Below are 23,940 nucleotides of genomic sequence, written 5' to 3'. Positions count from 1 at the left end.
TTCTGGGCTGTGAGCACACGTTGCCACCTCATGTCGAGCTTCTCATCAATCATCACCCCAAGTCCTTCTCAGGGCTGCTCTCAGTCACATCTACCCACAGCCTGCATTGAAACCGTCTGTTTCTCCCCTGAAAGTTTCTTTACCAATTTCTGGTGCTTTTTAATGACATTGACCTGACATGAGAAAATGAAAATGTTAGTTGTGTTCCATATAGTTGCCTTTCTTCTCCATTGTTAGATACGCCGAGAAGAGAGGAGAAAAAGAGAAGTATATTTGGAAGCTATCACCATTGGTTTGGGTTTGCCAAAATGGGGTAGAACAATTCTTACGATTTAACAGTTCTTAACAGCATACTTTATCCTCACGTTTAAGGATAATCATTCCAGTAATCAGTACAATACAGGTAGGGAATTGTTTTTTGAACGATTAAAATTTAGTAATGATTTCAGTAGTATTTTAAGTAAAAATGTGCATTTTTAAATCAAGAAAAAAGAGCAAAAAAAAAAAAGTGATAATTTTCCATGTGTATTATAAAAGGCAGCATTATTTTTCTCTTTGTTCCAGCAGTACTGGCAAATCACCGCAGAGCCACCTCCTGCCTTCTCTCCCCAAGGGAACATCTCGATGTTTCAGTGATGGAAACCTGCTGGGGGTGACACACGTGAACCCCTCTACGACACCATGGAAGCAGCTCGGACAAACGCCTGTGAGGTCCTCAATATTTCAACTCTTATTGCAAAGTCCTACAGATATTTTCCTCTTTTCCCATGAAACCGCCCAATCAGTTCTTAAACCTGTGTCCATTTTTATCACTGTAGCGTTCTCAGACCGAGCTGTGCAAGAGCCGCGTGGGGAAGAACTGCATTTTCTCTCCCCTGAATGGAGCGTCTGCTGGCTTCACGCTGCTGGGAATTCACAGCCAGGCGGTAAAAACACAGCACAGAAAAGTGAAGAACTACTCTGAGGCTCCCACCGAGTCTGTCCTTCCAGCCCAGGAGCTGCCGGTGTCACCTCCCTACTCCCCAAACGCCCATTTCCCCCTGGCCTTTGGGCAGGAGCCAATCCAGCTGGTGTTCACCTGCTCCATCTCCAACCCTCGCCTCGGTCCACCACCAGGACGACGTTTGCAGCTTTTGGTTGTGCCTGAGCCCGCGAGTCCTGCAGCTCCCCGACATGCCTCAGCACCACGCAAACACTCGCTTTAAACAAATCAAATCCACCCCCCCTGCCGCAAGAGCGCACAGGGTTCAGCTCTTCCTGGCGTCGTGTTCGTGACACGCAGGTAGGACGCCTCGATTTTCTTTCAATCCCATAGAAATTGAAGACAAAGCAAAACAGAGGCTCTCTGCTGTGCATAGTATTCTGTTATAAAGGACAGGGAAGAAAAAAAGCCTTTCCCTCCGGCTCTGGCAGCTGTAAGGGTGTCTAGAATAGAGTGAGAATGATTTTTAACACTTATTTGTCATTTTGCATCAGCAGCGGTGTAGGCAGCAGCCTGACTGTCTGCCACGGATCCCACCGAAGGTGATGGGAGTCTTTTCTTTACTGCTGGGTGGTGGGTGTATTTCCAGCTTATATGACATAAAGGAAGCGAAAGACATTATATTTCCAGCTTATGTTACTTAAAGGAAGTGAAAGACATTAATGGCTTGAGAGGTACTGTAAACAGCAATGAAAAATATGCACCAGAAGGAGATTGCGTGAGTTTGTACCCACGTACAATGGAAATTAGATTGGATATAAGGAACGATTTCTTCGCTGACAGAGTGGTGAAGCCCTGGCAGAGGCTGCCCAGGGCAGGGGTGGAGACTCCATTCTTGGAGGGGTTCAAAAACCATGTGGATGTGACACTTTGGGAGATGCTTTAGTGGGCACTGGATAAGCTTAGAGGTATTTTCCAAACTTAATGATTCTATGACTCTAACTATTCCATTTATTGCCACTTTAAACAAAACCTTCAAGGTCAGAAAGCAGGGAGATGAGGTGCTCAGGGGATTTAGTGGCAGATGGGAATGGTTGGAATCGATGATCCAAGAGGTCCTTTCCAACCTGGTGATTCTATGATTCAATTTTGACATTTTTGACCATGGTAAATAGTTGTTCATCTATAATGCAGTTGTGAGTTATTGGTTGAAACCAGTTGTTTCCCACCGCCTTTTTCAGTTTCGGGGATTTGGAGTTTTCTGGTCAAAAACATTAAGTTAAAAAATAACGAGTCTGCTGTGACCTTAGTGGGCATTAACAGAACTCAGTATCTCCAGGTCACAGCGATAGCTTCCCAGGGCTGTGACACTTTTCCTGCTGTTTTGAGCCAGCAGTGGCCCAGGGGACCAAGAAGGCCAGTGGCATCTTGGCCTGGATCAGGAACAGCGCGGCCAGCAGAGGCAGGGAAGGGATTGTGCCCCTGAACTCAGCATCAGCGTGGCTGCACCTCAAATCCTTGGGTTCAATTTTGGACTCATCACTCCAAGAAGGACATTGAAGGGCTGAAGCGCATCCAGAGGTGGGAACAGAGCTGGGGAAGGGGCTGGAGAACAGGGGTTATGAGAGGAGGCTGAGGGACCTGGGGCTGTTCAGCCTGGAGGAGGCTGAGGGGAGACCCCATCACTGTCTACAACTGCCTGAAAGGAGGTGGTGGTGAGATGGGTGCTGGGCTCTGCTCCCAAGTGATAGTTGATAGGACAAGAGGGAATGGCCTCAAGCTGCACCAGGGCAGGATCAGATGGGACAGAAAGGATTCTCAGCCCTGGCAGAGGCTGCCCAGGGAGGCGATGGAGTCCCCATCCCTGGAGGAGTTTAAAAGATGAGCAGATGAGGTGCTCCGGGTTCTGGTCTATTAGCAGACAGGGACAGTTGGAACGGATCATCTCAAAGGTCTTTTCCAACCAAATGATTCTATGATTCTAAACCTTAAAACCAAATAAATCTTGTACCAAAATTAATTCCTTTTCTTAGGAAACTGGGAAGGAGGCTGCAGTGTGGATGCAAGGAGAGGCTCCTTCATACGGGAGCTGAGATTAGTTTCAGGATTATTTTTTATTATTTTACTTACATTTATTAAATTACTTTTAATTGCTTTTGATTTAGAAATTTCTGTTTGAAACTTGTAGGAATGAGATTCTCTTCTTTAAATTCAGTTCTAAGTAAGTCTGGTTTTAACATAGCTATGAGATCTAAAACTAACATTAGAATGTTTTTTTCTTGGAACAGCTGAAACTCTCCTTCCCATTGTTGCTATAAATATAAAGCCAGTGTTACTGAATATTACTTTACATTTCTTTCACTGATAAAATCTAGAAAAGTAAGGTCAAAATTGTAAGAAAGAGCATTTCTCAAGGACTTGGATGGAAAACCAAATTAGTTTAGCATCACTGTATGAAGAAACCAATGGGAATGCAGCACCCATAGTCATAGAATCATTGAGGTTGGAAAAGACCTTTAGGATCATCGAGTTCAACCCTTACCTTAGCGCTGCCACCTCCACCGCTGAACCGTGTCTTTAACTGCCACGCCTACATGTCTTCTAAATCCCTCCAGGGCTGGGGAATATTTGTCATGTACACCTTACCAAGTGATGTGTGGTTACATGTAGGTGTCCAAGGGTGGATTCCCTACATGAGTTTGGCTCCCAAAATCATCACCCCCATATTCGTGGTGACTAAAAGGACACGGAGCTCTGGGGTTCTCGGCTGCGCATTGTGCTGCATTTTCTTAGCAGGCAAAAGGCTCTCATCTTGCTGGGTGTGGTGGCACCGTATAGATCACTGACAATAGGTGCTGGAGAGATGGTCAATGCATCAGCACATCGCTTCAGGGTCTGCTTTTCTGGGCCTGAGCATTAGCTCTAGTTGGTGATTCACCAAACCAGGCAGTGTTTGCCCCTTCACATCCTGTTGGTGCTCGGACACTCAGTGAACCCGTTTTTCCAGCTCCACCAGCCCGACCAGCATTCCCAGGGGCCTTCTGAAGCATTCAAGTCGATCCCCAGTGGATCCCCAGTCCGGATGAAACCACGCATTTGCTTGCTCCCTTCAGCCAGTGGCGGGGAGTTAATCATTGGAACAACTTAGCAAAGTCACCAGCGAATTCTCCATCCCATGATTTTGGTTTTCTAACCCCGTTTCCAGCTCCAGCTGTGTGTGGTGGAAGGACGCACCCTAAGGCTTCCAGTGGCCACCTTGGGTTGATAACCCAGACATCCGAACTGGTGCCAGGAGCTTGTTAAACTCTCCTGATCTTGCCAGGGAGTTTGTTACAGCTGCTTCTCTGCTTATTCCAGTTGGTTTCTTGCTCTCTTGTGTTTGTCAACAAGATCCTAATCTATAATTCAATTTAACCACTTTGATTTTTCTCTGTTAATGGCCAAGCTTTGATGTATCCGAAACTGGACTAAAATGTAAATTAGCTTAACCAAATCTTTCTTTTTAATTAGAATAATTGTTTTGCTGCATTTCTTACATTCATGGGGACATTCAGCCTATGGGTAAGTAAATTAAATTTAAGGGTATGTAATTCACGTTGTACTTCTATTGGACTCTGAGTCATAACTTGGTTTTGATCTTAATTAGAACTGCAGTTCCTCTAAATAAGCAAAATGTGTCATAACAATTTAACACATTATGGGCCAATAAATCTGGTGCTCAGCAAATAGTGTCACGATTCAGCGGAGCATAACCTGGGTGAGAAGCTTGCACCCTCTTCATCAGCAATGAAGAGTTAGATGAGACATTAGGAAGAAATTCTTCACGCTGAGGGTGGGGAGGCCCTGGCCCAGGGTGCCCAGAGCAGTGGGGGCTGCCCCATCCCTGGAGGGGTTCCAGGCCAGGTTGGATGGGGCTTGGAGCCCCTGATCCAGTGGGAGGTGTCCCTGCCCATGGCAGGGGGTGGGACTGGATGGGCTTTGAGGTCCCTTCCAACCCAAACCATCCCATGATTCTATTCTACGATTTCAATGCTGCTGAAGCCTTTCTGCAGCTTTAGCTCTTAAATTCAGAATATCCACATAGGCACTGACCAAGCCCCGCCAAAGCCCCAGGAGATGCCTGCTGCAAAGCATAAATTCAAGGGATAGAAACAGCACGGATCAGATGCGATAGCTCCTAGATGCTGCACAGCAGGAACATGGAGCTTTGCCAGCCTCGTTATTGAGCAGCTCTGCTCTGGGCACCTGAGGGGAGCATCTTCTGGCTGAGGTGAGAGAGGAGGAGCTGAATCCAGGCCAACACTGCTGTATCCGCAAGCAGAACTATGCGATGTTGATGACATGAAATCCCTCATTGCTCGTGACTTTTCAGTGATGGGGGAAGCATTTGTTGCTGTCTTTCAAGTAAGAAAGCACAGCAGAGAATTCTATTTTAGGAATATCAACAAACCCCATAATATTTTAGGAAGGTGAGTGGCAGAAAATAGCTGTGAAAAGAGCTTCTCTGCTGCAGCAGTGCAACTGCCGGAGCTCTCAGCAAACACATCCATGCAGGATCGCAGCTGAAATGTTGCTAAGCAGCATCACAGCCTTAATCCAGGTGTTTGAAACCAGGAGGGCATCTCCAAACTGTAGGAGAGCTTGTTTCCCTTCCTACCTTCTCAGCTCATTTTCATTCAGGGCGGTGGAGGCCACCAACTTTATGACTTCCTCCCAAACTGAGCTTCCGAGCTGCGCTCCGCAGACTATGGCCCATGTGCCAAGACATCAGCAGAGGTGAGCTGTCGCGCTGGAGGATGACTAATGACTGACTGCTGACCTATTTGCAGACAGAGCATCCTCCGGTTGGTTTATCCCAGACGGCACTCATTAAAGAGAGAACTCGAGAGAGAACAGCAAGTAGAGAGAAGACAGAAACAGTACAAGATTTTGCACCAGTCAGTTTAATTTGGAACTGTATTTACATGAGAAGGATATGAATACCTGAGTGATTTTAATATTCAGCTCCTTTGGGGAGGCCGGCAGAAAAGCTTTCTAGCAGAGCTGTAAATTAATGTTTTAATACGCCTAGAAGCTAACGCAAAAAATACACGCCAGACACATCACACTGGTGGCTCTCAAAGCGTCTTCACTCGTGATCCCACTTGGGGCACAATTCCCCCCCTGCTGCCATCTCCAGGCTCAGGACACGGAGCCCCTGCAATAATTCGTAAAACCCCTACAACAATTCTTCGCTGTTGCCCAGAGCAGTGGGGGCTGCCCCATCCCTGGAGGGGTTCCAGGCCAGGTTGGATGGGGCTTGGAACCCCTGATCCAGAGGGAGGTGTCCCTGCTTATGGCAGGGGGTGGGACTGGGTGGGCTTTGATCAGCACAAAAGTCATTATGTGCATGTCCTCATATTCTTTCCCTGTTTCTATATGAGACGAGAGTAGCGGGCTGGGTGACTCGCCCCGACTCACCATGGCAGACCTTATTTTTAATGAACAACTGAAGTGGTCCCACACATTCCCAGTGCAGCATTAAACACCCAAAACATAAGCTGGAAAGCATCTAACAAGAACCAAAATCATAAAATCATTTGTTTGGAAAAGATCTTGGAGATCATCGAGTCCAACTGTCCCTGACCACTACTAAACCGGATCCCTGAGCACCTCATCCACCCACCTTTTAACCCCCCTCGGGATAGGGACTCCACCCCCCTCCCTGGGCAGCCTCTGCCAGGGCCTGAGAACCCTTTCCATGAAGAAATCTTTCCCCATGTCCAACCTGAACCTGCCCTGGTGCAGCCTGAGGCCACTCCCTCCTGTCCTAGCAATAAGCTAGTGGATACTTCTCAGTGATCCCAAGCCTGGGAAGTCCTCCTGCAACTGGTGTTCAATTGACCAAGGAATGTGAGAGGATCAACCCTTGCCTGCGTGTGGTCTCACAGGTCTCTGGCCCTGACAGGGCGCTATAGCTCCCCCAGAACACAGTGTAAGCTACTTCTGAGTTCTGCCTTTCCCATCTAAGTTGATTTATATGCTGTCCTTCATCACATCTCACTGCATAAAATATCGATCTACTACGAGGAAAAAGACACAGTGGCTCTGGTCGGTAACTACTTTATGCAGGGCATGGATTTTGCTGAGCTCCAGGTTCCTACAGGGAAATGAAATGCCTTACCTGGAGCATTTTATGAAAGACACTGGAAAACTGGCTGAAATCACCCGCAACTTGAAGGATTCGTGCAAGGGCAGCTGGGAGGTAGTGCAGTATGGTTTTGCATCCGTCAATGAGAACCTTGAATGTTCCACTTGAACACTGTGCTGCAGGGAAAGACGTGAAGAAGGAAGGGAATTACAGCACTTCCAGCTGTAAGAAAGCAGACTGGAAAGATGAACTATAGTCAGCCCCGGAGCTCACTTGCAGTTCATGCAGCTGTGTCTACTTCACAGCTCTCGAGCAAGGCCACGGAGGAGCACTCTCAGGAGCTCCGAGGGGTGCTCTTGGCCCATGCCGAGCTGCCTCAATGTCAGATCATACTGAAAACATAATGACTGGGATTTTTCAGCCTTCAGATAATTGTGTAGAACAGTTTGTCAAAATGTAACTAACTCACTGAATATCATAGAATCACAGAAGGGTTGGAAGGGACTTCAAAGCCTATCCCGTCCCACCCCTTGCCATGGGCAGGGACACCTCCCACTGGATCAGGGACTCCAAGCCCCATCCAACCTGGCCTGGAACCCCTCCAGGGATGGGGCAGCCACCACTGCTCTGGGCAGCCTGGGCCAGGGCCTCCCCACCCTCAGCATGAAGAATTTCTTCCTAACATCTCATCTAAATTGTCCCCCGTCCAAATTAAAGCCATTCTCCCTTGTCCTCTCACTCCAGGCCCTCAGAAAAAGCCCCTCCCCAGCTTTCCTGGAGCCCCTTTCAGCACTGGAAGCTGCGCTAAGGTCTCTCCACAGCCTTCTCTTCTCCAGGCTGAACAACCATAACTCTCTCTCAGCCTGTGCTCACAGCAGAGGTGCTCCAGCCCTTGGATCATCTCCATGGCCTCCTCTGGACCTGTTCCAACTGTTCCATCTTCTTATGTTGGGTATTTGAGAACTGGACACAAGACTCCAGGTGGGATCTCACCAGAGCGGAGCAGAGGGGCAGAATCCCCTCCCTCCCTGCTGGTCCCTCTGCTCTGGCTGCAGCCCAGGGTACGGTCGCCCTTCTGGGCTGACAGGTTTGGAAACAAGACAGCCTTTCTTTGTTTTTTGAGGGGTGGATTTCTCTGTTGGCCAATTACCGCGTCAGAGGTCCGGCAGCTTTCTGTGCTTACCTGTGAAAGCCTGGGCTCGGGGCAAGATTTGCCTGGTAAGAAATAAAAGGTTCTTCTCTTCCAAAGTGCTCTTTGTCTTCCCTGGACATGTTGCTATAAAAGAAAAAGGATGCGGTAGAGTATTAGATGTACGTAATTCATGCGGCATACAGACCTCTCCGGGGAGATGGGAGCAGGCAGTCATGGATATTTTGGCATTGGGTACCAGCCTGCACTTGCTCAGAGCACAGGGTGCTAAAATGAGGAAACTACTGCTGATCTCCACCCTGAAGATCCTCCTGGTCAGTGCACAGAGATAGATCATCTGATCCCACTGTCATGACTCCAGGATCAGCTTTAGAGGGAGAGAGAGCTCGGCAAGGAGCACTGCCCTGGTCTCCTGGATGCTGGCCACGCCACCAGAAGTCACCTTTGCATTGCTACACCTCCTCCAAACCCAAGGAAAGCCACAAGCAGAAACAACCTCTGCGAAACACGAGCTCTCCTCCACCAGCAGAAATGTTTTTCAGCCGAGCGCTCAGCTTGAAACCCACACAAGCCTGAAATCTAAGTGCTTGGCCTTCTGTCTTTAATCTGCCAAGGATTAAATTTGTATCTTTTGAATGAACTGTGCTTAAGGAATGGAGATGAAATGGCACTAACGGCACAACATTTTCTGGCACTGTCTGCTGCTTTTCATTACACAAAAATCTGGGTCAAGATTATTTTAAAAGAAGCTTTCCAAGTGTGAAGTATCAATCAGCCGGAGAACATTTGCCTGAAAATAGCTAATATAAAATAGGTACAAAACTGCCGGATAAGCACAGGGTGCAAAAACATTGTTCCTGCTCTCAATAATGTCTCAGCAGCTTCCCAGCACATAAAAACGAGCTGTAATCATACATTTTCCTTCCCTTCTCTCTATCACGCTGATGGCCAATTTATCCCCGGCAGCGTATTTACAGGCCTGTTTACCCAATTGAGATTCTGCTCCGGAGCGGATGCTGCATCGCCTCGGAGCGCGCTAGGATTTAATTGAAGCAGCAGGAGCGAGCTGATGAATGGGATGCTCGCGAGGAGGGGACGGGAGCTGGGGCAGAATTTCAATGGAGGAACTAAAAAAGCCTGCGTTAGCCATTCTTAGCAAGTACCACAGCTGATTCAAGATCATCTTCCAAGCGTGTAGAGACAAAGCTATTGGCTTCGACCTAGTGACAGACACCCGCTTTCCAATCACATACCAAAGTTATCACAGTTTAATGTGGTGTTAGATGCTGCTGTGCACGTGGACGATATGTAAGATGCGTTCAAGATGATGAAGGAACACCAAGAACTTATGTAAATTGTGGAAGATGGGCAACACAAAACCTTTTTCACTCATTTTCCTTCTTCTGTACTCCACACATGCCAAGTCCTCTCCTCCAGTTCTTAACTCAGCCCTTTAAATGCCATAAACCATCTTCCCATCTTTGGCACGAAAGAGCATGTGGTTACAACACCTCCCGTACCAGGACAGGCTGAGAGAGTTGGGGTTGTTCAGCCTGGAGAAGAGAAGGCTCCGGGGAGACATTAGAGCAGCTTCCAGTGCTGAAAGAGCACCCAAACCCTTCTTTCTATGAGCTCCTAATCCTGAAGAACTGCACACACACATGTGCACCAGTTCTCTTGCCAACTTCTAGACAACCATTCAGGTTAGACTGAAAGGCATTTGCTCTCCTAAACTAAGGTCCATATAAGGACCATATCAGTTTCGTGGAAGCTCTTCCTCGTTGGAGACTTTCCACGCCAGGCCTATGGAGCTCCTAGTGTGAACATGCACTCAGGTCCTGCCTTTCCTGCCAGGGTTGAGATGGATTCTTGATGCGTCCAAATCACAGAATCACCAGGTTGGAAAGGACCCACTGGATCATCGAGTCCAACCATTCCTAACACTCCCTAAACCATGTCCCTCAGCACTTCATCCACCCGTTCCTTAAACACCTCCAGGGAAGGTGACTCGACCCCCTCCCTGGGCAGCTGTTCCAGTGCCCGGTGGCTCTTTCCGTGAAGAATTTCTTTCTGATATCCAACCTGAACCTCCCCTGGCGGAGCTTCAGGCCATTCCCTCTTGTCCTGTCCTCTGTCACTTGGGAGAAGAGGCAAATCTTTGCTACACTCTCATTACTGAAGAAATTACAACCAATAAAGGAGAAATTTGATATTGCTAGTCCAGAACCATGTATTTCACATAAAAATTAAAACCCACATGGCGTCTAGAGCCAGGGAAAGTTAAAGATAAAAATGGATTGAAACAGGGAAACTCACAGTTAAGGAATCTGAATGTCTCATCTCTGTCTACACATTCATAACATCCACTGCAATGCAACTATTTCAATTTTTCTGAGAATATAACCTTGCTGGGATTTTAAAAGACCTGTTTTAAAATGTCTGTATATTATTTTATTTAGCCTTCTTATCTGAAACGCCTGTTCAGGGTACACTCATTCTCATCATATGAATAGTGATCCTACATTATGTGACCATTCTGACTTACAGTATTTATTCTGTTCCATTGTGTATTTTTTTAATCTAAAACATTTACATGGACGTTTAGTACGATTATTTATTACGGAGTATGTAGTAGAGAAAAAGGTGATCTATTTATCTACAGACTATTATATGCCGTAGTAGAAAAATCATTCTCCCAGACGAAGCTTGATTTCATAAAAGAAAAAATTGGTCATTTTTTTATTTAATTTTTCTTCTCAGCAGTTACTAGGAATTTAAAATGACAAAACAATTTATTGAACAATAGACCCATTATTATGCATCCGTAATACCTTGTGGCAGTGGGTAGTTTATGGAAATCTATGCTTCGGAGGTGATTTTGAACATAAAATCATAGAAACATGGAATAGTTTGGGTTTGAAGGGACCTCAAAGCCCATCCAGTCCCACCCCCTGACGTGGGCAGGGACACCTCCCACTGGATCAGGGGCTCCAAGCCCCATCCAACCTGGCCTGGAACCCCTCCAGGGATGGGGCAGCCACCACTGCTCTGGGCACCCTGGGCCAGGGCCTCCCCACCCTCAGCGTGAAGAATTTCTTCCTAATGTCTCATTTAAATCTTCCCCTTCCAATTTAAAGCCATTCTCTCTTATCCCATCACTCCAGACCTTTATAAACAGTCCCTCCCCAGCTCTCCTGGAGCCCCTTTCAGCACTGGAAGCTGCTCTAAGGTCTCCATGGAGCCTTCTCCAGGCTGAACATCCCCAACTCTCTCAGTCTGTCCTCAGAGCAGAGACGCTGTGAATTGACTTCCACAAGAGTCAGAAAATGCTAATTAAAATTCAATAGTTTTTTCCATTACCTTCACAAATGCAAATAATGTACTCTAAACACTTGCAAATAAGCGTTATTGATCCTTCCGAGTCAAAGCAGCTTAGTGCTAATAGGGCTCTCTGCTTCCTTCCTACAGCTGAGAGATTAATTGGACTCACTGAGATCCTGGGAGCCGCGGCTGTCCAAGCGGGCAGTGTCTGTGCCTCGGGAGCTCTGCCAGCCGGAGCATGGGATCGTGTGCAAAGTTCAGGCTGGAAATCTTTTACTCTCTTGACTCGGGAAGGGATGCACTCCCCTGCGAAAGCCGCTGAACGACCACTGGGCAGGAGGTTTCCAAGAGAATCTGGAATTTACAAGCTGGCTGGTTTTGAACAGAGCACAGACAAAGCTATTGAGGACAAACCATCACAAGGGCGTTTGGAGCAGACTGAACAGTGTATTTCAATAAATGGAAATCCTTTCTCCCCACTATTTTACTTCATATTGAAGGAGTCAATTGGAACCAGAAGATAAGTCAAAAAGAAGTCAAACACACTTCATTCCTGCATGTTTGCATCTTTGTCTTTCAACAGAAAAACTTATAAAAATTAGCACATCTCCATCAATTACTTTCATTTCCATCAACCAATAATGGACAAATGCCTACTGGAAACAACTGATGTGAGCGCACTTTTGCCCCATCCATGTGTGAGGTTGGAATCATTCTAATCCACTCCTCACCTCCCCACACGGAGCAGCTCTCAAGCAAACCCCACAGCAGAGCGCGAGCGAGTAGGACACATCCAGTCATGTCAGCAAGCACTTACACCTAACATAATCCGTTTTACACAAACGGGCTCAGGCTTAAAGCCTGGCTCGAAAAAGCTTTAAGCACAAATTTGGCAACAGAGATGAGAAGGTGGGGAAGAAAAGAGAGATGAGGTCCTGCAGGCACATTTAGGAGCAGGATGGGGCAGCAGGACACACACCTGGAGAGCAACTGTACAGGCTGGAAGGGTACAGAGAGAGAACCTCATCTGGAGTATTGTGTCCAGTTCTGGAATCCTCAACAAAACGAGGAGATGGAACTGTTGGAAGGAGTCCAGAGGAGGCCACAAACATGATCAAAGGACAGGAGCACCTCCCATAGGAGGACAGGTTGAGGGAGTTGGGGTTGTTCAGCCTGGAGAAAAGAAGGCTCCAAGGAGATCTTAGAGCAGCTTCCAGTGCTGAAAGGGGCTCCGGGAGAGCTGGGGAGGGGCTGTTTACAAAGGCTTAGAGTGACAGGATGAGGGGGAACGGGTATAAACTGGAGAGGGGCAGATTTAAACTAGACATAACGAGGAATTTCTTCACTACGAGAATGGGGAGGCCCTGGCCCAGGGTGCCCAGAGCAGTGGGGGCTGCCCCATCCCTGGAGGGGTTCCAGGCCAGGTTGGATGGGGCTTGGAGCCCCTGATCCAGTGGGAGGTGTCCCTGCCCATGGGAACTGGATGGGCTTTGAGGTCCCTTCCAACCCAAACTACTCTATGCTACAGAAAAGCATTTTACTTTTAGTTGGTTCCTAAGTGAAAAGTTGTGGTAAAGGACAAAACCTGCAGAGACACAAAGGGCTTTAAAAGGAGTTATGGGGTGTTTGCTTAGAGGTTTGCAGCCTGTAACCACCTGGAATGGTGGAGCCAACAAGAACGACTCGGCAAAAACAGACCCTTCCAGTCCTTTCCTCAACTTTTTTTTTTTGCAGTGGAATTATATGTATATATATTTGCCTGAGTTAGTTAAAAGTCAGGGAAGTCAGAATTGACGATGGGAAATTGCTGCTCACTGAGGTGGAGTTGTTAATGGGACTTGGAGTGATGCACACATCTTGCTGCAGCTGTAGATAAACCACCAGGTATCAGCAAAGGCATTTTTCTATCGCAATGGGATTATTTCAAACATGCAAAAGAAATACTGAAACCTGGTGAGCTACAGAAGGTTGGAGGAGGACCAAATCGAGTCTTTTCTAGGCGCAGGAAAAATCTTGCTAAATCTAGGGGTGGGGAATCTCAAAAGTAAAGAGAATAGAGCTTTGAAATATTTGACAATTTAGATCCAGTGCCTAAAGAGGTCTAAATCATGGAAACGATTATAAAAATAGCCCGACCTACGCTGTTGCCTTGAATTAACTTGCCTTAATTGATTGGAGGATTTTACATTCCTGGTGAACCTCCAAGGTCTTTAACAGTACTGCACCGTAGAGGAGATGGTAGTAAGTCTGAAATGGAATGTTTCTCCTCTGGTTCACAACTCAGCTGACACTCTAGGCTTGCAGAAAAAAATATTCTTTTTTAATTGAAAAAGTGTTGCCTCACTCTAAATTGCTTTCCTATGTGTTTTCATCTTGAAAGGCGCAGGGCGATGTGAACAAGCCCAAGCGTGTTCTTAATGGTAATTCCCACCTCTACGAGGTTCACAAGGTAACATCGAGCAACCAAGCTGATGCTGGTGGGCAGGAGACCTTTGGGCAAAACCAGACAGATTTGGGGAGAATGAGCAGACTTTTAATTTGAAATCATAAAATCATTATTATTAAGGTTGAAAAGAGCTCTAAGACCATCCAGCCCAACCGTGGATTGAAACAGAGTTGACAGAAAGACCCCACAGTCCAACCCCAGCACAGCTCTCATCACAGTCAGTAATTCTGGTATCAATGGACTAAACGTTGTTCAGCCTTAGCTCTATGCAGTCTGAAATGAATTCAGATTGATATCAGATGAAATGATCTTTATTTAATGTCTCCCTTCACCTGTTTTATTGTTGGATACACAATATCCAACAACAGAAACTGAGTTAATTAAAGATCATTAGACTCTACTCTCCCGGTTAAACAAAGCTATTGCAACGGTGAGTTTCACAGTTTAGATACCACCTGGCAGTTTAAGACCAGGTTTTGTTGTGGTGTTGATGTGTTTTCTTTGTTTACGGTTAAAAGAAATAGAGATTTTGACCAAACATATTAAAAATTGAAACGCAGCCCCTCGGCGAGCCCTGCTTGCAGCGCAGCAGGCCGATAAGCTCAGCTGTTTGAAACACCCCAGAAGCTGAGCAGAGCATTCAGGCCAACCTAAGCCTCCACTGAGCAGCTGCCCAGGGATCGATAGCGTGGAAGATGCTGTGAAATAGTAAGTTCTGAGTGAAACACAGAAGGGCTTTGGCGAAGATTTGACAAGTTATTCCACAAAAAGAAGAAACTGCACCCCTAGCTTTTCTTACCTAAAATAGAGCCATATTCACTATTTCGGAAGTGGCCTCAAATTGTGCCAGGAGAGGTTTAGATTGGATATTAGGAAAAATGAGCAGTGAAGCCCTGGCAGAGGCTGCCCAGGGCAGGGGGGGAGTCTCCATCCCTGGAGGGGTTTAAAAAACACGTAGCTCTGGCACTTTGGGACATGGTTTAGCAGGCACGGTGGTGATTGTCTGATGGTTGGACTGGATGATCTTAGAGGTTTTTTCCAACCTTAACGATTCTATGATTCCATTCTGGGTGATATTCTGAAGGGCTGAGGTGCTGCAGTGCCTGGCATCATCCGCGTGCTGAGCCATGCCTGCACGCCCTGCAGCTGGGTGGCTCCAACGATAAAGCCCAGGATGTTGGAGCCGTGCCGGTAGGCATCTGTCCTACACATCCCATAGAGCCTCACCAGCTGTCCCTCAGCTGCTGTGGGTGAGGAGGACACAGAACTGCAACTCCGCACCATACCAGTCATGGTGTGAGGTCACAGATAGGCAGAGAATATCTACCAGGCTCCCCATGAAGTAACACAACTGCAGGTGACCTTGTTTTTCATCATAGAATGTCCTGAGCTGAAAGCGATCCACCAGGATCATCGAGTCCAACCCCTGTCCCTGCACGGGACACCCCCAGCACTCACCCCGTGAAGCTGAGGGCCAAACGCTGCTGGAATCTTGTCAGGCTGTGGCTGCTTCCCTGGCAGCTGATCCAGCGCTCCACCACCCTCTGGGGGAAGAACCTTCTCCTAACTTCCAACCTTACCCTACCCTGGTGCATCTTCCTGCCATTCCCTCATTGGTCACCAGAGAGAAGAGCTCCGTGCCCACTCCTCCTCCTCCTCCTGGTGTGAGGAAGCTGCAGACCATGAGGCCTCCCCCCAGTCTCCCAAGTAAAGTCAAAAATCAAAGAAAGCACATAACTACTGCAACACGTAAGGATGGACCCAAACTCCTCAACCGTCTTCTCCCAGAGGCCGATTTGTCTCACACAATAAAGACAGTTCTGCTTTCAAAAAGCCGATGGATGGATTTGAGCCACTTTCCCCATTCAGTAACAGCTGACTGAGTTGGGATCACAGTTCCGGGCAGGAAAGGCTAAATTTCCCCTGAAAGCTCTGTGCAAACCGGCGGCTGCGTTGCCGCTTGCCCAGGGGAGCTGTGCCACTCGCAAGGGGATGAATTCAGACCACTCCAGGCATTCAGGCTAACATTAGTTTCCCAGGGCAAGTGTTTTACTCGCTGAATGTCTGCTCCATCCATCCTCAAAAGGAAGGAACAAACACAGAGAAGTACAAAAGGAGCACTCAGGTAAGGTGAGAAGCTATAATTCTGGACTGAGCATCTGAAAAAAAGAAGCATTTTTCGCCTGAAGAGAGAACACAGACAGAAAATGACTTTTGCAAAGGCATAAATGCACCTTTTCAGCTCAGTGCTGAATGATGGGTCAGAGTCTCAAGGTCCCTTCTCCGTGCTAAGGCGCTCGGGGATGGCGAGGCAGGCAGAGCGCGCGCCCGGCTGAAGAGCTGCAGCCGAAAGTGAAGTCAATAACGAGCAAGAAGCAATTCAGAGGAGCCAAACTTGGGCCATGAGTTAGGGGAGAAAGGCCAAGCGCTTCCAGCAGTGATGAATGGCTGAGAAAATCAGCTTCAAGGCACAACACACATTTGTAATAGAATCATAGAATCATTAAGGTTGGGAAAGACCTCTAAGCTCATCCAGTCCAACCATCAGCCCAACCCCACTGTGCCGAACAAACCATGCCCTGAAGTGCCACATCTACATGTTGTTTGAACCCCTCCAGGGATGGAGATGCCACCCCTGTCCTGGGCAGCCTCTGCCAGGGCCTCACCACTCTACCAGTAGAGAATTTTTTCCTAAGATCCAATCTCAACCTGCCCTGGTGCAGCTTGAGGCCATTTCCTCTCATCCTACCCCTTGGGAGGAGAGCCCAGCACCCATCTCACTACAACCTCCTTTCTGGGAGCTGCAGAGAGCAACAAGATCACCCCTCAGCCTCCTCTTTTCCAGGCTAAACAGCCCCAGGGCCCTCCAGGGATTGAACGCAGTAAGAAACAATAAATTCAGCGAGCAATGGGTAAAAATAAAAAGACATTAAAAAATAAATACAATGAGCAAAATGTTCAGAAATGAAAAAGCTGAGAAATGGTGCAAACTGACATTTAAGAGAGGGGATTTTGCCACATGAGCACTGCTCTGTGCAAAGCCTGTGAGTTGGGGCCACCGGCCAGGCCAGTCCCACTGCCCTTCCGGGTGGCGTTGCAGGGGAGAGGAGGGTTTGTGACTCTGACCATCGCTGCACCGAGCTCAAAAAGCACCGGCTGTGCCTTTGCAGGCTTCTTGGTTTCTGTACATCTTCTCCGCCCTCCTTCATGCTTTATTCTTAGAAGAAAGCTTTGTGGCTGCATCGCTCATTGTACACCCAAAGCACGTGCAAAGTGCATTCCACTCCCTTTCCTCACCAGATTTATAGGACTGCATTTCTTCTTTATTTGAAAGTTCATTTTTCACGGCGGATGCAGCACATGGATGCCAACCCCGGCAATTCACAGCTGGGGAGGCTGCAGGAGGGGGCTGTGGGCTCCCTGCCAGCTCCACGGGATGATGGGCTTGGGGTGAAGGCATCAAAGCAATGCTGCATCTCACCCTGGAGGAGAGGAGACTCTCCTGGACAAGGCGACTGCAAATCATGAACTGCCAAGGTAAACCGAAGGTCCAGGACAGGTAGTTGTGCTGGGCTGACCCTGGCTGGACTGCCCACCAAAGCCACTCTGCCACTGCCCTCCTCGACTGGACAGAGGAGAGAAAATACAACAAAGTGCTCATGGGTTGAGATAAGGACAGGGAGCAATCACTGACCAATTACCGTCACGGGCAAAATGGACTCGACTTGGGGAAATGAGTTTAATCTGTCACCTATCAAATCAGAGTGGGATAATGAGAAACAAAATCAAATTCCCTTCCCCCCACCCCCCGAGCTCAACTTCACTCCCAATTTTCCCTACCTTCTCCTCTGGCAGCGGTGCAGGGGGACAGAGGATGGAGGTTGCACCCAGTTCCTCACATGTTGTCTCTGCAGCTCCTTCCTTCTCAGGGGGAAGACTCGTAACATTCTTCCCCTGCTCCAGTGCGTGGTCCCTCCCACAGGAGACAGTCCTCCATGAACTTCTCCAATGTAAGTCCTTCCCATGGGCTACAGTTCTTCACAAACTGCTTCAGCATGAGATCCTTCCATGGAGTGCAAGTCCTTCAGGCACAGACTGCTCCAGTGTGGATCCCACATGAGAACAACTACTCCTGCAAGCAAAACTACTCCAGCATGGTCTCCTCTCTCTACGGTCCACCAGTTCTGCCAGGAGCCTGCTCCAGCACAGATCTCCCATAGGGTCACAGCCTCCTTCAGGCATGAGGTCCTCCATTGTTGTGGAGGAGGTTGTGGGTGGAGATCTGCTCTACTGTTAACCTCCATGGGTTGCAGGTGGATCTTTCCTCCACCATTAACCTCCATGGGCTGCAGGTGGATCCTTCCTCTACCGTTAAGGTCCGTGGGCTGCAAGGGAATAGCCTACCTCACCACAGTCACCAACACAGGCTGCAGTTGAATCTCTGCTCTGGTACCTGGAGTATCTTCTGCCCCTTCTTCACTGACTTTGGTGTCTTCAGAGTGGTTTTTCTCTCATATTCTCACTTCTCTCTCTGACTGAGATTCTGATCGTGCAGGACTTTCCCCTCCTTCTTAACTCTGTTATCCCAGAGGTGCCACCACTGTTGCTGATGGGACCAGCTCTGGCCAGCCATGAGTTCCTCTTGGAGCCAATGAGCATTGCTCTATGAGACATAAGAGAAGCCTCTAGCAGCTTCTGGTGATTCTATGATTCTCACAAAAGCCACCTCTGTAGCCCCTCCACCTAACTAAACCTGGCCATGCAAACCCAGGACAGAAACCTTTTGGCCTCCTGCCCCAGCTGGTGTCCATCTCCCTCATCAAACCCCTTTGCATCAATTAGCCTCACCAGAAACATAAGTTGCCAGACGATGGGGACAGGAGATTGAGTTGTGCCTTAAGCACAGCGGTTGGTTCAAACCGAGCCTTTCCAAGATGTCATTTAGAATCACAGAATCACCAGGTTGGAAAGGACCCATTAGATCAGAGTCCAACCATTCCTAACACTCCCTAACCCAGGCCCCTCAGCACCTCATCCACCTGTCCCTTAAACCCCTCCAGGGAAGGTGACTCTCCCCTCCCTGGGCAGCTGTTCCAGTACCCAATGACCCTTTCTGTGAAACATTTTTTCCTGATATCCAACCTGACCCTCCCCTGACGGAGCTTCAGGCCATTCCCTCTTGTCCTGTCCCCTGTCCCTTGGGAGAAGAGCCCAGCTCCCTCCTCTCCACAACCTCCTTTCAGGCAGTTGTAGAGAGTAATAAGGTCTCCCCTCAGCCTCCTCTTCTCCAGGCTAAACAACCCCAGCTCTCTCAGCCGCTCCTCGTCAGACGTTCTCCAGCCCCTCACCAGCTTCGTTGCTCTTCTCTGGACACACTCCAGAGAGAGAGTATTTAGAGAGCAATAAGCTGGATTCGATGCTTGGATTAAGCACAAGGAGCTGCATGACCTTGGCTGCAGGCAGTGGCCCACAGGCAGAAACTTAGAGCTTTTATGCATACAAACATGCCCAGTTTGATCGACTTCAGGTATTTACGCCTTGGGTTTGCCCCAGAGCAGAGCACAAGGAACTTTGGCCAAGCTGGGAGCTGGCCCCTTGTTCTGTTTACTTGGCTGAAGCACAGGATGACCATCAGGAGGGTTTTGGCATAGCTGACAACTTCACACAGTGATTTCTTTTTTTGCACACAACTGCAAACCCTCCAACCCTGCCCTGACAGAGAAGGAAGCCGGGAGAGACACTGCAGCGTGGAGCTGGGTCAGAGTCCAGAGGAGCTCCTGCCGCTTCCCCTGCTCCACGTATTGACAGGATGGAAAGGGCATTGTTACTATTGGAGCGTGTGCTGGAATTAGGAATGCAGGTGTATTTGTTGCTCTCCACCTCCCCTTCCCACCCCCGTCGCTGTGTTGCACTATAACTGCATCCCTGCAGAACATCAAAGGGTTAAGAAACCCTGTTCCAGTCCAGAGCAGTTGTTCACATAACACCATTTCCCATCCCAAGACAGAGACCAAAAGGGATATCCAGGGAAGAGAAGAAGTATTGCTCTTCTCCAGGTTGCTCATCCCCCTTCCAGCATCTTCCCTTCTTGTCAGCAAACTCACCCGGTTTCTCTTTCCAGATTTACTATAACTGTGAGCTTTGGCACAGAAGGATAAATAAGTACTCCACGTTCTATGCAAATTTTATGTCCTAATTCTTAATGAGCTCTCTACTAGTTACACACACTGCTGTGTGCTCTTCTTTTCTCGTGCTTTTGTGGGAGGGGACTGGCGCTCTGAGCTAAGAGCATCCCGCAGGGCCTGATGGGGCGCAGTGGATGGTCAACAATTCCAGCCTTTTCTTGCCTGTGCTACAAGAAATACTCTCAGTGGAGAGAGTGCTGACACCAGCCAGGTGTGCGGCACCGACCCTGAACTGAAGATTTATATCAAGTCTGCAGCATCATCTGCAGGTGGAAATGGCTCTGGAACCACCCAACACCACCAGGGAAGCGCCCTGTGAAGCCACGGCTGTCGAGGGTGAACGGGTGCAGGATGTGTGCAGGTCTCCATGTATTGCACGTGGCAGAGCCCACGCCACCAGTGCCTCTGCGAGTCTGAGACCACAAGGCTGTTCAACAAACTTGGAATCACAAGGGTTGGAAAAGACCTCTAAGCTCATCCAGTCCAACCATCAGACCAACCCCACGGTGCCGACTAAACTGTGTCCCAAAGCGCCATGCCTAAGCGTTTTTTAAACCCCTCCAGGGATGGAGACTCCACCACCTCCCTGGGCAGCCTCTGCCAGGGCTTCACCACTTTGTCAGTGAAAAAATGTTTCCCGATGTCCAATGGAACCCTCCCTGGTGCAATTTGAGGCCTCTTGTCCTATCACCTGTCACTTGGGAGCAGAGCCCAGCACCCACCTCACAACAATCTCCTTTCTGGGAGCTGCAGAGAGTGATGAGCTCTCCCCTCAGCCTCCTCTTCTCCAGGCTAAACAGCCCCAGGGCCCTCAGCTGCTCCTCATGAGACATGTTCTCCAGCCCCTTCCCAGCTCCACTGCCCTCCTCTGGAAATGCTCCAGCAACCCCGAGCCCCAAATCTCCAAGAGGTTGTGAAATCAGATGAGCAACAAAACACATTTCGCGCTGTTAAGAATGCGATCACATGAAAACGGAAAACTGATGTGTAAACACCATTAACCAATTTGCTTTTAGCTCACCCGTCCTCAGAGCATCCTCCATGCCCACGAAGCGTCGTGTGATCCGCACCGCCCCTGCATACACTGCCGTGTTTTCAGAGGATCTTCTCAAAGCAGGGATTTCTACCCCACCGCATGCAAACGCAGCCTCACGCGCCGCGTGGCGCCCTGGCGAACAAGGGAGAACACATCACCAAAGCCTCTGCAGGTCTTTGCGAGTGACATCTTGAATAATTCAAAAGCAGACAGTCTATCACCGGGTTTGGCATTTTCTAACTGCCGCAGCTATTTTAGCATTTACGCAGCTAAAGAACCATCTGAACCATCAATCCAGCGGCGCTGGATTTGTGTCTTGCCTCAGCTTGCGATACAACATCAGCAGCTGAATGTGATATTTGGGTGTGTTTCCCTGGTGCACACGCGCTGCGTGGTCTCCAAAGCAGCGAGGAGGCGGCTGGCCAAGGAAAGGGGCTCCAGGAAAGCTGGGGAGGGGCTCTGGGTCAGGGAGTGCAGGGACAGGATGAGGGGGAATGGCTTTAAACTGGGAGGGCGAAGATTGAGATGAGATATTAGGAAGAAATTCTTCACGCTGAGGGTGGGGAGGCCCTGGCCCAGGGTGCCCAGAGCAGTGGGGGCTGCCCCATCCCTGGAGGGGTTCCAGGCCAGGTTGGATGGGGCTTGGAGCCCCTGATCCAGTGGGAGGTGTCCCTGCCCATGGCAGGGGGTGGCACTGGATGGGCTTTGAGGTCCCTTTCAACCCAAACCATTCCATGACTTTATAAAAAAGGAAGCAGATGCTGCAGGATTCCAGAGCTCAGACCTTCACAGAAATACAGAAGCAGGAATGTCAGGCAGTGTAAATACAGACCGCTCCACTGAAGTCACAAATGCTACCTTGAATTATGTCAGACGAGGCTGTGGCGCTGCAGGAACAGCTGCGGATATAAACTCCTGAAGTCCTGCCGCCAAGTGTAAAACACAATAAATTGTTACCTTGGAAAGGCAGCAAAAACTGTGACTCATTTTTGGAATCTTTTTTTTTGTACTCCTTTAAAGAAATGCTGGTTCTGGACATCAGAGGCAAAACTGCCCAGAGATGGTGGGGCCCAGAATCAGCTCCCAGGGAAGCAGTCACAGCCTGACAATATTCCAGCAGCGTTTGGCCAACGCTCTCAGCCACACAGTGTGAATGTTGGGGTGTCCTGTGCTTGGACAAGGGTTGGATCCATGATCCTGGTGGGTCCCTTCCAGCTCAGGACATTGTACGAATCTACGTAAAAGCAGATGGGGCAGAACTTGATTAAGAATCACTTATTAAATCATTTTTAATCTCTATTCTTCCTCCATTCATTAAGCTCTCCTCAAATGGACAGCTCAAATTGGATAATTATATAAAAGTTCCAACACGCACTAAATGCAACGGACAATCGGATTTGGGCTTCAGCGCATCTTTCCTTTCCTGTGTCAGTGACTCCTATTAGAAAGGGAAATAGTGTGGACACGCTGACTTTTCAGACAGAGACATTTAATTCTCTGCATTGTGTAAAACAAAGTGATCTTACGAACGGCTGGCATTTTCATGCTGAACATCCCAAAGCCATCCACTGAGATGGTCGAAATGTCTCGGTTTCGAGCGGAACGACTCAGTTCATTTTAATTGCAGTTCACAGGCTAAATTTATCGAGGTCACCTGGGGGGAAAGCAGTCTGCTGGCTCCAGGTCTGCCGCGACAACGGGCTCTGCATGCTAATCACAGCGAAGGCAGGAATCGCTCCCCAGCTGCTGCGGAGGGGCTGGGAGGCTGGCACAGAAATATGGGCTCTGCCGGAAGGAACACAGCAAAAATCGCATGCCTGGGATTTGAGTGAGACTTTGGGGACTTTACGTGGTAGAAGTGGTGCAGAGATCACAACGGGGCTGAAAAAGTAAAAATATTCTATTTCAGATCTCAATGACCCGAAAGTAAATATCTCAACAGCTCATCTTTTTTATTAGGAGGGAGGTAAAACTCCCCGAGAGGATCTCGGTTCTAGAGAAACACTTTTTCATTCGGCTGAAATGAAATGCCTGCAAAAAAAGCTCTCAGTCAAAGAAAATCATTCTTTGTAGCTGCCATGAGCAGAGCGTAAGAAGGGAGTTAAACTTTACGGCGTTGTTGTAGTGCATCAAACGTGCAGCCTGCTTTCCTGCACGTTCACCTGAATTTTAATACCCCGATTGTTTTGGAGTTCCCTATACAGGTTTTCAAAGCACATTCATGTCATCCAGGGGGACGTGGACAGGCTGGACAGGTGGGGCCCTGTGAAACTCAAGAGGTTCAACAAGACCAAGGGCAAGGTCCTGCGCCTGGGTCAGGGCAAGGCCAAGCCCAGGCCGGGCAGAGAATGGATTGGAGAAGCCCTGAGGAGAAGGACTTGGAGTGCTGGGGGTGGGAAGCCCAAAATGAGGCAGCAACACACACTCACAGCCCAGAAACCACCCGTGTCTTGGGCTGAATCCAAAGCAGCGTGGCCAGCAGGGAGGGAGGGGATTCTGCCCCTCTGCTCCGCTCTGGGGAGACCCCACCTGGAGCCCTGTGTCCAGAGCTGGAATCCTCAGCACAGGAAGGACACAGAGCTGTTAGAATAGGTCCAAAGCAGATCACAGAGATGACGTGAGGGCTGGAGCACCTCTGCTGAGAGGACAGGCTGAGAGAGTTGGGGTTGTTCAGCCTGGAGAAGAGAAGGCTCCAAGGAGACCTTAGAGCAGCTTCCAGTGCTGAAAGGGGCTCCAGGAAAGCTGGGGAG

The 23,940-nt window shown here is 48.6% G+C and overlaps 1 long non-coding RNA gene across 2 annotated transcripts in view; it reads right to left on the bottom strand.

Annotated features, from left to right (window-relative positions):
- The window catches only part of LOC128852421 (uncharacterized), a 33,141-nt gene that overhangs the window by 8,203 nt on the left and 998 nt on the right, over positions 1–23,940 (bottom strand). The window contains exons 2-5 of one of the 2 annotated variants that reach the window (XR_008450251.1): positions 21,176–22,975; positions 17,810–18,632; positions 8,236–8,328; positions 7,086–7,228 (exon numbers count right to left, since the gene is read on the bottom strand). This is a non-coding gene — a long non-coding RNA (uncharacterized LOC128852421). Of the gene's footprint in view, positions 1–6,680; positions 7,229–8,235; positions 8,329–17,809; positions 18,633–21,175; positions 22,976–23,940 lie in introns of those variants that run through there. The other variant, XR_008450250.1, reaches the window with a different exon arrangement.

This window comes from Cuculus canorus, chromosome 5, assembly GCF_017976375.1.
Source record: "Cuculus canorus isolate bCucCan1 chromosome 5, bCucCan1.pri, whole genome shotgun sequence".
Taxonomy (NCBI): Eukaryota; Metazoa; Chordata; class Aves; order Cuculiformes; family Cuculidae; genus Cuculus; species Cuculus canorus.
The sequence above is the reverse complement of the archived record's forward strand: the minus strand, read 5'-3'. Positions and strand labels throughout refer to the sequence as shown.